The sequence below is a fragment of the Chrysochloris asiatica genome, unplaced genomic scaffold (genome assembly GCF_000296735.1).
Source record: "Chrysochloris asiatica unplaced genomic scaffold, ChrAsi1.0 scaffold00076, whole genome shotgun sequence".
NCBI lineage: Eukaryota > Metazoa > Chordata > Mammalia > Afrosoricida > Chrysochloridae > Chrysochloris > Chrysochloris asiatica.
In genome coordinates, this window is record NW_006408594.1 from 8719259 (window position 1) to 8732110 (window position 12852).

General features: G+C 40.0%; 1 pseudogene; it reads right to left on the reverse strand.

Moving 5' to 3' along the window:
* Window positions 1-11045: 11045 nt before the first annotated feature.
* On the reverse strand, window positions 11046-12169 carry LOC102812293 (annotated as a pseudogene).
* Between the last annotated feature and the right edge of the window lie 683 nt (window positions 12170-12852).

Consider the following 12852-nt stretch of genomic DNA (forward strand, 5'->3'; position numbering starts at 1 on the left):
CATATGCATGAGAAAGTTGGACAATGAATAGGGAAGATCATAGAAGAATTGATGCATTTGAGTTATGCTGTTGGAGGAGAATATTGAAAGTACCATGGACTGCCAAAAGAACAAACAGATCTGTTTTGGAAGAAGTATTGCCAGAGTGCTCCTTGGAGGCCAGGATGACCAGACTTCGTCTCTCATACTTCAGACATATTGTCAGGAGGGAGCAGTCACTGGAGAAGGATATCATGTTTAGTAAGGTGGAGGGTCAGAGAAAAAGAGGAAGACCCCCAGTGAGATGGATTGGCAAAGTGACAGCATCAATGGGCTCAAGTGTGGCAACAATTGTGTGATTAGCCCAGGACCGTTCAGTGTTTCATTCTGTTGTGCATAGGGTCGCTATGAGTCTCTACTGACTAGATGGTACCCAACAACAACAAATCCACTCCAGATTGTACTCAAATTGTGAGCATATCCATCCATCTGTGCAGCACATTTCTCATTGGTAAAATGCAGTGTTTAAGTTATCAAAGATTCTTGATGATGATGATATCTGGGATGGAGGGAATATGTGGGGTTTTTCAATATTTTTAGGTAAGTGTGCTTCCTTAAAATTGTAAACGTTCCCTGGGGATTGTAATAGTTGTTATCTTAAAGGACAGGGAAAAGGAAATAGTGTTATCCTTCCTACACCCCACTTGTCATTGTGATGAGAATGCACAGCAACTTGTAATGAGAACAGTTCTTACAGGAATGAATGAGAAAGAAATGATGGCTTCTGAAGTCTTTGATGACTACAGCGAAGTAATAGAGCACAAACTTTGAAGCCAGAGGGGTAAAATTCAAGTCTGAATTATACATTTTATTAGCTGGATAACAAGTTCTTTAAATTGTCTTCACCTTGATTTCTTCACCTGTAAAATGGGAATAATAGTGGCTATTTCACAGAAGACTAAGAGATTATTGTAAAATGATAACATAATGAGTCACAAATAGTGTATGCTCTAAAATGTTAGATTCCTTTTCTCTAACAACCCAAACCTGGAATTCACTGAATAGTAGTTATAGGCAGGAAAATATTTATTCAATACTGGGAAGAACTTTCTAATTTTGAGGGTTGCCCATCAACAGAATAGATTGTCATCATTACTGGAAATATCCAGACAAATTCCACAAACCCTATTATGGGAATTTTAAAGATTATTAGATAGGAGGCTGGAGTAAGTGCCATTTTAATTAAAAGATTTTGGAATTTTCTAAAAGTCACTTCTAATTTTTAAAATCCTGGTGTGGTACTGTAGGATAAGCACTGGACTGCTAACCAAAAGGTCAGCGGTTCAAGTCTGCCAGTCATTCCTTGGAAACCTTATACAGAGTTGGTATGAGTTAGAAATAACTTCACACTTAACAACAACAACAACATGATAAACTGGATACTTCTAACTACATCAAGGTCATTCACAGGAGTCCATAATGAGACATCTCTGTGACCCAGAAAAAAAAGGCACTCAAATATGAGCTTGACAATGGGAAATTCAAATGACAGTATTTAACCTTAAGGGCATCCAATTCCTTTAGACACCATTGAATTAATAGCTTGAGTGTGTAAAAATAGAGACTACATCATGTCCCAACTGTCAGTTGAAAAAAATGAAGAGAAAAAGTATTCAACCAAATAGATACTCATTCCAATGACTCCAAACAATTAGGTTGACTGATTGTTCTCTGTGAATTAACTTGAACTAACTTCTCTGCTAATTAGCAGAGGGAGAATGATCCAAAGAGTCTTGCAGGTGGCTGTAGCCTCTTCTACCTATAAAGGGAGCAAACCTTGTGAAGAAATATTAAGCTTCTGCCCCATCTTTACCATGCACAGGTATATGTCCTTGGGCTAAAAACTTTGCGGTTTCAATTTCCTGATCTCTGAAATAAGGGTAAACAAGCGATCTTTACTCTAAACACATTGTAAAGGTGTTGTAAGAAAAAGTGAGCGCTACTCTTCAAATTCAATTATTAACTGTCTACCATTTTCCCAATGAAGTGGTGAAAAGAAATCAGACATTGGGGCATCTCACCCAATGTCCAAAGCAGTTCTACACTAATTTAGGAAAACATGAAAAACGCTTAGAGCCAGTCATTTACTCAGTCATATTCATGCCACTGAGTCAACTCCAATTCATGGTGACCTCATGTGTGTCAGTATAGAACTGTGCTCCGTAGAGTTTTCAATGACTAACTTTTTTTTAAGTACCATGACTTTTTCCCATGACACCCTGGGGTAGACCCAAACCTCCAACCTTTTGATTAAGAGCCAAGTACATTGAACTCAGCTAATCACAGTCACAATGTAAGAAAAGAGATTTCCAGAGGAGGCTGGTCCAGCAATACGTGGGTTCAATATTAACTCAATCCCATTATTTCCTACATAAAATATGTTATTGATGCAATTAAGTACTGTCTAGTGGGTTCCAACTCATATAAACCTAAATAGGACCTCCAAGACTGTAAACTTTTATGATACCAGAAAGCCTCATCTTCCTCCTGAAGAGTATCTGGTGAGCTCGAATGCTGACCTTGTGATTTGAAGTTCAGTATTTATTCTATACAAAATTAAACTTAATATAAAACTCTTTGTATAATTATCCTTTGTACCTACTCAGCTGTGGATTTCTCATGAGCAGGTATTATATCTTTTTTTTTTTTTTTTTCCTCAAACCCCATGTCAAATATCATTTTCATGATTAAATTAGAGGAAGTCATGGAAACTCAACAATTTGACTTCTCAAGTCTCCTTCTTGTTTACTTCCTTCAAAGCATTACACGATTTTTCATTACCAACATGGTTAGTTTTCCAAATGTGCTTTACTTTTGTATACCTCCATGCCTTCACACTTGATGTTCTCATTGCCTGTATTATCAAGCTCCACTATGAAAATTAAACTTTCTTTCAAGCCTCAGCTTACATATTTCCTTATATTTGAGTGAATCCCAGATTCTTGATTTTTCCAAAGACAAATTATTCATTATCTTTTTTTGTATACTTCTATTACAACATTTATCACACTGTGGTGTAGAGATCTCATTAAGGACAATCATCCTAAAGGTATCAGAGTAAAAGATGGTAGCAAACATAGTATCCAGGAGTCCTGGTGTGAGTTAATGTGCTGGACTGCAAGGTTGGTTTGAACCACAAGGTTAGTGCTTCAAGTTCACCAGCCACTTCTCAGAAACCCTAAACAGGGTTGCTATGAGTCAGAACCAACTCAATGGCACTTAACTACAACAATAGTGTTCAGTAGTTCAGTCCCACCTATCAATGTTCTGCAAATGGAATACGGACCCTATCCACGTTTCTCTCTGATTTTTAGTCACTATGACTTCTGATGAACAGATGATAAATGTGTGACTGGACGAATGCATAACTGGTCAAATAAACAAAAATGATTTCTGATGTGTCCCAAGAAAGACTCTCCCCTTTATGTACATTTTCTCTTGACTCACAAACTGACAGCGAATCCCTGCAGCATCCAAACTGTGATCGCAGCATCATTCCCATCGCCGAAGGCATTCCTTCACTTTTGTCTTCACATTCTAGAATCATGGATGGTGAATTTTCTACAACTCTGACATCCAATTACTGCTGAGTCATGTCAGTAGTTGTAAGGCATCTATAACATTCCTGCATTTGGAGTGTCTTGGTGTGGCACTATAGGATATAAACTGGACCACAAGGTCAGTTTAAACCAAAGGTCAGCAGTTCAAACTAACCATCTACTCCTCTGAAACCCTATACATGGTAGCTTTGAATTAGAACCATCATTCATTTTTCAGTTTGTTGTACTGTGGTAGCTTGAGTGTTGCTGTAATTATGGAAGCTATGTCACTGTAATTGAAAATACCAGCAGGTTCACCAATGGTGGACAGGTTTCAGCTGAACTTCCAGACTAAGACAGACTAGGAAGAAGGAGAGACAGACAACTTTCAAATATTTAGTTGCTGAAAACCTTATGAATATCATTGGAACACTGTCAGAGAACACCACAATTTTGAATAATGAAACATGACGAAGAATATTGTCAGATATAGTGCCAGAAGATGAACCCATCAGGTTGGAAGGCACTTAGAATAAGACTGGGTAAGAGATGCCTCCTCAAAATAGATTTGACCATGATGATGCAAATGGAGTGAAACCTTTGGAACCTTCACTTGCTGATGGGACATAATTAAAAATTGGGAGAAACAGTGTGAACATCCATTAATAAGCAGAACATGGAATTTATGAACTATGAATCTAGAAAAATTGGAAGTTGTCAAAAATGAAAGGAACACATAAACATCTATATCCTACGCATTAGCGAGCTGAAATGAACTGTTGTTGGCAACTTTAAATCAGGCAATCACATGGTTTACTATGCTAAGAATGACAAAATGAAGAGGAATGGAGTCACATTCATCATCAAAAAGAATATTTAGGGGCTTCGCGGTTTGTTGGCAGCAGAGCAGAGTCAGGTAGGACAGGCTCCGTGGGGGAGGGGCTGAAAACCCTGAGATACGGCTCTCATGAAACTGCACCAGAGCTCTGGATCTAGCATAAGGCTCAGGGCATCAATTTCCCACAACCACCAGTCAAAAAATCACGGTATAAAGGAAAACGTTGCCTTTTAGAAATCAGTCAAGGCACAGGACTCCCTCTGCAGCCATCCTGCCCCTGCGGAAATCAGAGGGTGGGGCTGCAGCCAGAATTGCCCAGGGAACCCTGGCTAAAAGCCGCAGAGTGATATTTGCAAAAGGAAGTGTGGAGGGATTCTACACGTTTATTTTTCCTCCTCTTCCCTGTTGTGCCTTCTTTGCAAAGCTCAGATGCCTTCAGGCGGGTGGGTGCGAATTGCCAAAAGAGTCCAGTGTTGAGAACACAGCTTTGCCATGGGAAAAAGAGAAAAAGAGCCCCATTGGTCCAAGGGCAAATATTTTGGCTGCTGCTTTTGTCTTCTGCCTGTGGGTCCCAGCCCTAAAGTTAACTTGTGCGGGACTATTAATCCCTGAATACCAAGAAAAACTCTGGTAGTGTAGTGTTTACGAATCGGACAACAAACCTCAGGATCAGCAGTTTGAAACTACCAGCTGTTCCGTGGAAGAAAGATGAGGCTTTCTACTCCCTTAAAGATTTACAGCCTCAGAAACCCTGTACAGGGTAGCTATGAGACAGAACCGACTCCACGGCACATAACAACAACAACAATCCAGAACTGCAATCAAGATGTATTGATCATTACTGGTGATTGGAATGCAAAGGTTGGGAGCAAAGAGGAAGGACCAATAGTTGTAAAATATGGCCTTGGTGATAGAAATGATGCTGAACAACGCATGATAGAATTCTGTAAAACCAATGGTTTGTTCATTTCAAATACCTTCTTTAGACAGCATAAGAGACAACTATACACACAGCTCGAACCAGATGGAAATACATAAAAATCAAATTGACGACCTCTGCAGAAAGAGACAATGGAAAAGCTCCATATCATCAGTCAAAACAAGGCCAGGGGCAGATTGTGGACCAGACCATAAATTACTCATATGCAAATTCAAACTGAAGCTGAACAAAATGAAACAAGTCCATGAGAGGCAAAATATGACCTTGAATATATCCCACCTGAATTTAGAGATCATCTGAAGAACAGATTTGATACATTAAACACTAAAGACCAAAGACTAGAAGAGTTGTGGGATGACATCAAGAACATCATATATGAAGAAAGCAAAAAATCATTGAGAAGACAAGAAAGAAGGAAAAGGTCAAAATGGATGTCAGAAGAGACACTGAAACTTGCTCTTCAGCATAGAGATACTAAAGCAAATGAAAGAAATGAAGAGGTCCAAAAGCTGAACAGAAAATTTCAAAGACCAGCTCGAGAAGATAAAGACAAATATTACAATAAAATGTACAAAGATCTGGAATCAGAAACCCAAAAAGGAAGAACACTCTCAGCATTTCTCAAGCTGGGGGAACTGAAGAAAAAATTCAAGCCTCAATTTTCTTTATTGAAAGATTCGCTGTTGCAATTTATTGAATGATGCAGAAAGCATCAAGAGAAGATGAAAGGAATACTCAGAGTCACTGTACCAAAAGGAAATGGTTCATGTTCAACTGTTTCAAGAGGTAGCATATGATCAAGAGTCAATGATACTGAAGGAGGAAGTCCAAGGTGCATCGAAGGAATTGGCAAAGAACAAGGCACCAGGAATTGATGGAATAAAAATTGAAATCTTTCAAGAAAGTGATGTGGCACAGGAGGCACTCACTCATCTATGCCAAGAAATTTGGAACACAACTATCTGGTTGACTGATTGGAAGAAATCCATATTCATGCCCGCTCCAAAGAGAGGTGACCCAATAGAATGCAGAAATCATCGGACAATCTCTTTGATATCCCATGTGAGTAAGTTTTACTCAAGGTAATACAGAAACGGCTACAATCATACATTGACAGAAAACTTCCAGAGGTTCAAGCCATATTCAGAAGAGGCCATGGGACAAGAGATATCATTGTTGATGTCTGATTGATCTTGGCTGAAAGCAGAGAATATCAGAAAGATGTTTACCTCTGCTTTATTGACTACGCAAAGGCTTTTGATTGTGTGGATCATGACCGGCTATAGACAACATTGTGAAGTATGAGTATTCTGGAACACTTAATTGTGCTCATGAGGAATCTGTACCTGGACCATGAGGCAGTTTTTCGAACAGAACATGGGAACACTGAATGGTTTAAAATTAAGAATGGTGTGTGACAGAGTTGTATTCTTTCACCATATTTATTCAACCTGTATGCTGAGCAAATAATCCGAGAAGTTGGGTTCTATGAAGAAAAATGTGGCATCAGGATTGGAGGAAGACTCATTAACAACCTGTGTTATGCAGATGATACAACCTTTCTTGCTGAAAATGAGGAAGACTTAAAACATTTACTGATGAAGATAAAAGACCACAGCCTTCGGTATGAATTACATCTCAATGTAAAGAAAACCAAAATCCTCACCACTGGACCAATAAGCAACATTCTTTTCAACGGATAAAACATTGAAGTTGTCAAGGACTTCATTCTTCTTGCATCAACTCTCAACACTCAGGGAAGCAGCAGTCAAGAAATCAAAGGACGTATTGCATTAGGCAAATCTGTTTCACAAGACCTTTTTAAAGTGAAGAGCAAAGATGTCAGCTTGAGGACTAAGGTGAGCCTGACCCAAGCCATGGTATTTTCAATAACCTCGTATGCATGTGAAAGCTGGACAGTGAATAAGGAAGACCATAGGAGAATTGATGCTTTTGAGTAATGGTGGTGGAGTAGAATATTGAAAGTGCCATGGGCTGCCAAAAGAATAAACAGATCTGTGTTGGAAGAAGTGCAGCCAGAGTGTTCCTTGTATGCCACGATGGCCAAATTTTGTCTCTTATACTTCGGACATATTGTCAGGAGGGACCAGTTACTAGAGAAGGGTATCATGTTTGGTAAGGTGGAGGGTCAGAGAAAAAGAGGAAGGCCTCCAACAAGATGGATTGGCCAAGTGGCAGCACTGATGACAACAGTATGTGAGGTTGGCCCAGGATCAGGCAGTGTTTTGTTCTGCTGTGCATAAGGTCACTATGGGTCAGTTCCGACTCGATGACACCAAACAATAACAACAACAAAACAACCCAGCTTAGATTTGATCCAAGACCCGTGTGACTTTAAAACATATACACAGAACAAAATGTATGCATTAAATTGTGTCCCCCCAGAACTATATGCTGAAGTCCTAACCCAGGTACCTGTGAATGTGACCTTGCTTGGAAATAGGGTCTTTGAAGATGTTATCATTTAAGTTAGTGTGAGCTCACACTGGAGTAAAGTAGGTCTTAATCCAATCTGAGTGACTTCTTATGCAACAGGAAAAGAGAGACCAACACATAGGGGAGATGGTTATGTGAAGACAGAGGTAGAGATTAGAGTGAGTTACAGGTCAAGGCGAGCCAAAAATGTCTAGCCATTGCCAGAAACTAAGATAGAGGCATGGAGCAAACTCTCCCTCATTATCAACATTGCTTATAGTCTAATTTCATACTTCTTACCTCCAGAACTGTGAGACAATACATTTACATTCTTGTAAACCATCCAGCTTGTGGTTTTGCTTATGGCAGGCAGTCTTTTAAAGTGAATGCAGTAAATAAATGGAGTCTAAAGAGACCAGAATGTTCTTTAGAAGAGAGGATGGTGAGATGTCAGCTTGCTTACTTTGTATGCATCATCAAGAAAGATCAATCACTAAAGAAAGACATGCTTGATAAAGTAAGGAACATATAAAAATGAAGAAAAATAGATGGATTGATCCAATAGTCATAGCAAACATATATCAAAAATCATGAAAATATTATGGGACCAGATAATGCTTCATTGTGTTGTGCATATGGTCACTGAATCACAGCTGACACAATGACAATTAAAAACAACAGAGTGCTGACTAGGATTATAGTATCACACCCACAGAAGCTACAAAGGAACACAATCCTCATAGTCTTCAGGGATTGTGGTGTATAGGTCTAAGAATCAAGAAGCTCATCCACCCTTCACTCTACAAAGTGTTACTTGGTTGATGAAGAAGACTGGAAACTAGGGTTGGGTAACAAGGAAGTAGGGAAGGGGAAGGAAGTTAGTTGTCAGAGTCTTGCTCTGGTCTATCCAGCTCTTCTTTGGCTTAAAATAAAATTTTCTGAAATTAAAAAAGAAAGAAATAACAGAAACTTGTGTGTGTGTGTGTGCCTCAACATTGTTTTTCCTAAATTTTCAAGCTCTTTCCCACGGGTCCCCCAAACTATCTAATCTCCACTGAAGTGGAAAAACTAAGTCTCTCTATACTTCCAGTCCAAGCATGGTAGTCCTTCTTGGGATAACTCTTTCAAAGAGAAGACTTGAATCGTCACCTTAGTAATTACACTTTCTTCAGCAAATTTCCAATGCCTTTAGCAGACCTTGCTCTATCACTGGACAAGCTGGCAGGGAACTCTGATTACCCCACTTTATTAGCTCAGACATATGGAGTTACAGAATTTTCTTCTACAAATAGATATTTCCTGTGCTCTTAAGACCAGAGATGGAAGGAGAGTGAAATGGGGCATATTATAGAGTTGTGGGACAAGAGGGATGTGGAGGTAACTGAGAAAGTGTGAACTGGGCTTCAAGAAGATCTACTCTCTTTCACTCTGAGCCATCTGGACATGCTTCTGGTTTCAGTCTAAGTATTCAGAAGGCAGACACTGGAATCACTAGACCTGGACTTGTCCCCTAAATTACCACTTACTAGCTGTTGACTTTGGGAAAGTTATTTTATCACTTTCTTTGCTTGAGTATCCCCTTAGGAATATTAAATTGGAGTAATAATGTGACATAAAGCTCATGCCGAATAGTTACTGACATACAATGAAAATTGCTTAATTGTCACTTACTATTAGTTATACATTTTCTTTATTGCACACTTGACACTTGTATTTACTTGTTCAACTTCTTTATTTGTCCTAGACTTCAAGCTCCAAGTTTACTTGCCTTGTTTACTGTTACATTAGGAAAGCTAGCATGGCACATCAAAGTCTAGATAGATCTTGAAGAATGAGTCAATCAATCTATCAACTGAATATTTTCAAAAAAAATTTTAAGTAACTCAAGATACCTTTAAAATATCTATCTTATGTTCTCTTAAATCCCTGGAACCTATCATATTTTCTCTCTTCTGATAAACAATAAATAGATACTTTTTGGATGAACAAACGACATTTCTCTGGGAATGTGGAAGAATAGTATAAATAGGAAACATGGTTGTCTGTTGTTGTTGTTAAGTGCCATCAAGTCGATTCTGACCCATAATGACCCTGTATAGGGTTTCTGAGAAGCAGAAACTGCCAACCCTGTGGTTCAAACAGACTTTGCAGTCCAGTGCATTAACCCACAGCTCCACGCCAGGACTTTGTTGTTGTTATGTGCCATAGAGTCAGTATCAATGCACAACAGAATGAAACACTGTCTGATCAAATACCCGTGAATCTTTTTTTTTCTTTTAAACCCTTAATGTTTGATGAAAATCATCCATGATAAAAGGGTTTGTCGTGTAGTAATCAATAAAAATGCAGAAACAAAGCACAATTACATATTCTCCAAAATGAAAAACTTTTGTAGATCAAAGTAGTTTATCACCAAAATGAAGAGACAATCTATACTTTGGGGGGGTGGGAGAGGAAGAAGCCATATATCTAGAATATAAGAGTATATATATAAAAGAGAACCGTATATCTGAAAAGGGTTTAATATTCAGAGTAGATTGAGAACACTTACAATTCAAAACCAAAAAGACAAATACCTCAATCAAAAATTGGGCAAAAGAATTGAATAGACATTTCACCAAATGGTAGACACACACATTAAAACATGCTCAATGTCATTAGTTATTGAGTCCTCAGTAGAATAGCTAGCAAGCATAGTTGCAGTTGCTGAGGGAACATGTGCCAGACAATTTCGGCCAAGTTGTGTTGTCAGAGGAAAGTACAAAATGGACACCTCACTATTTGGATCAACAAAGTTTTGTTTTTTTCCTTGCTACATATGCAGTACTGGTCTGCAGGGAGACTCTGTCCTTGGGTTTACTTAGACTGAAATAACAGAAGCTGTATCTTTTTTTTTTTTTTTTCCCCAATCAGTATATTTTTTGAACTGTCTAGTAGACAATGTACACACCTTCTTCCCCTGCTTCAAGTCAGTGTGATGATTTTCCAACATAAACGACTTAAAGATGAGCTTGATTAGGAATGGAATGGAACAGCCAAAAAGCAACAACAAAAAATTATCCCTGAAACCTTTTTAAAAACCAACACTTTCACCAATTATTTTCAAACAAAACCACACACACACACACACATACACACACACGCGGTATTTGCTCGCTGTGTTTTCAGTGTTTCTGGTGGAAGGCGGGCAGTTGCAAGGAGTCACGCCAAAGCAATCCAAGAGGTTTGCTCAGCTTCACATTTTCTTAAGGCCCTAGACAGAAGATTCTAGGGTCTTGAAATCCCAAATTGTTGTGGCTTCATCGATGCTGGTAGTGCAGAATTAATAGCAATCTTGTTGTCCACTTCGTAGATAGACATGTGAGTAATGTTGTTCTGGTGCAGTGTCCCCAAGGCTGTGTTGTGGTCCTCAGAGGTGGCCTGCTTGTCTACGTTGCAGAATCGCCCCATCACCGACATGTAGCGCTGGATGCTGTTTGGGAATGTCGAGTTTGGAGAGGAAGGTCAAGCAGCTTTGGTAGTCATAGTTAAAGAGCACGGGGCCGCAGTGGTGGCTAGTAGCCACTGTTCTGTTCTTCAAGACCAACAATACACTCAGGAGTGGCAGGAATTCAGTCTTCAGAGTTGAAACCTACACACTCTTTGAGGCATCAACAACGAACACAGTGCTGTCGTGGCTGACCCAGGCCAGGCAACACCTGCTGGCAGAGAAGTTGACCCCGTGCACCAAGCCACCACTGCAGCTGACCAAAGGCATCTTGCTGCCCCATGGTGTCCTGGTTGGCTTCTCATCCACTTCTTTAATATAGGCAGCAAACACGCTGCATTTGAAGTCACACGAGCCTCCTTCCAGCAAATCGTTGTTGGGGTGCCAAGCCACGCTAAGGACCATGGAGCAGATTGGCTTCTTAATGTGCTTGCTTACCCACCAGTCATTTTCAGACTCAAAGTAACAGACAGAGACGAGCTGTGCTCCATTTCCCACAGCATATTTGTTATACAGTGGGGACCACTTCACAGAAGTGGCAACCCAGTTAATTCTCAGGATCACCAGGGTGGTCTTTCAGACACCAACTTTTAGACTCCAAACATACGTGTTGCAGTCTGCCCTGCAGTGACGATGCAGTCACTTTGGGGTGTCCAGTCGATACCTGTGATATGTCTTGAGTTATGGTCCTTGAGTTCATGAACGTTCGCCCACTGACTCCCGTTCTTCTTATAGATGTGGACTTCATGATTTTTGCGGCTAAGAGCGATCTGGGTTCGATCCCTGTTCCGGGCAGGATAGGTACTTGACTCTAGTAAAAACTGATGCAGAGACATTATTCTTAGTGTTCTCAAAGGTCAGAAAGCTGGGATCGCGGAGGTTTGGTTAGGGTCTGAGCAGGGAATTCACCGGCTCTGGTTAGTCAACGAGAACAGGATTCTGCAGGCGCTGGTGAAGACCAGAGGCCAGGAGGGAGCACTGCTCTATCATCTTACACAAGTCCTGGTGTGGCGCTGTGGGATAATGCACTCAACCCCAAGGTAGGTTTAATCCACAAGGATGGCAGTTCAAGGTTACCAGCTGCTTCTAACAAAGCCTATGCAGGGTCCCTATGAGTCAGAACCAACTTGAAGGCACTTAATAGCAACAACAAACCAGCGTGGTGGCTCTATACCATAAGCGCTGGACTGTGAACCACAAGATCAGTGGTTCAAGTCCACCAGCCACTTTATAGGAAAAAGATGAGGCTTTTTGCTCCTGCAAAGATTTAAAGCCCTCAGAAACCCTATACTGTTTTGGTCACTTGTCGAGGTCCTATGTCGGGGTCCAGCCTCGACAAAGAAGTGTGGGTGTCAGGAAGAAGGGAGATCTGGTGGCGAAAGGGATAGAGAAAGAGAGAGATGAAATATATACAAAAAAAGACAGACACACAGATATGATGCAAACTGAAAGGTAGACAGATCTGCAAACTTATTGCCTAGCATTGCACATAGAACTCACTCTACCTCAGTCTTTTATTCTCTTTTTTAGGGAGGGATTTGTTACAAAGGAAGGATGTAATTCACAAAGGGAG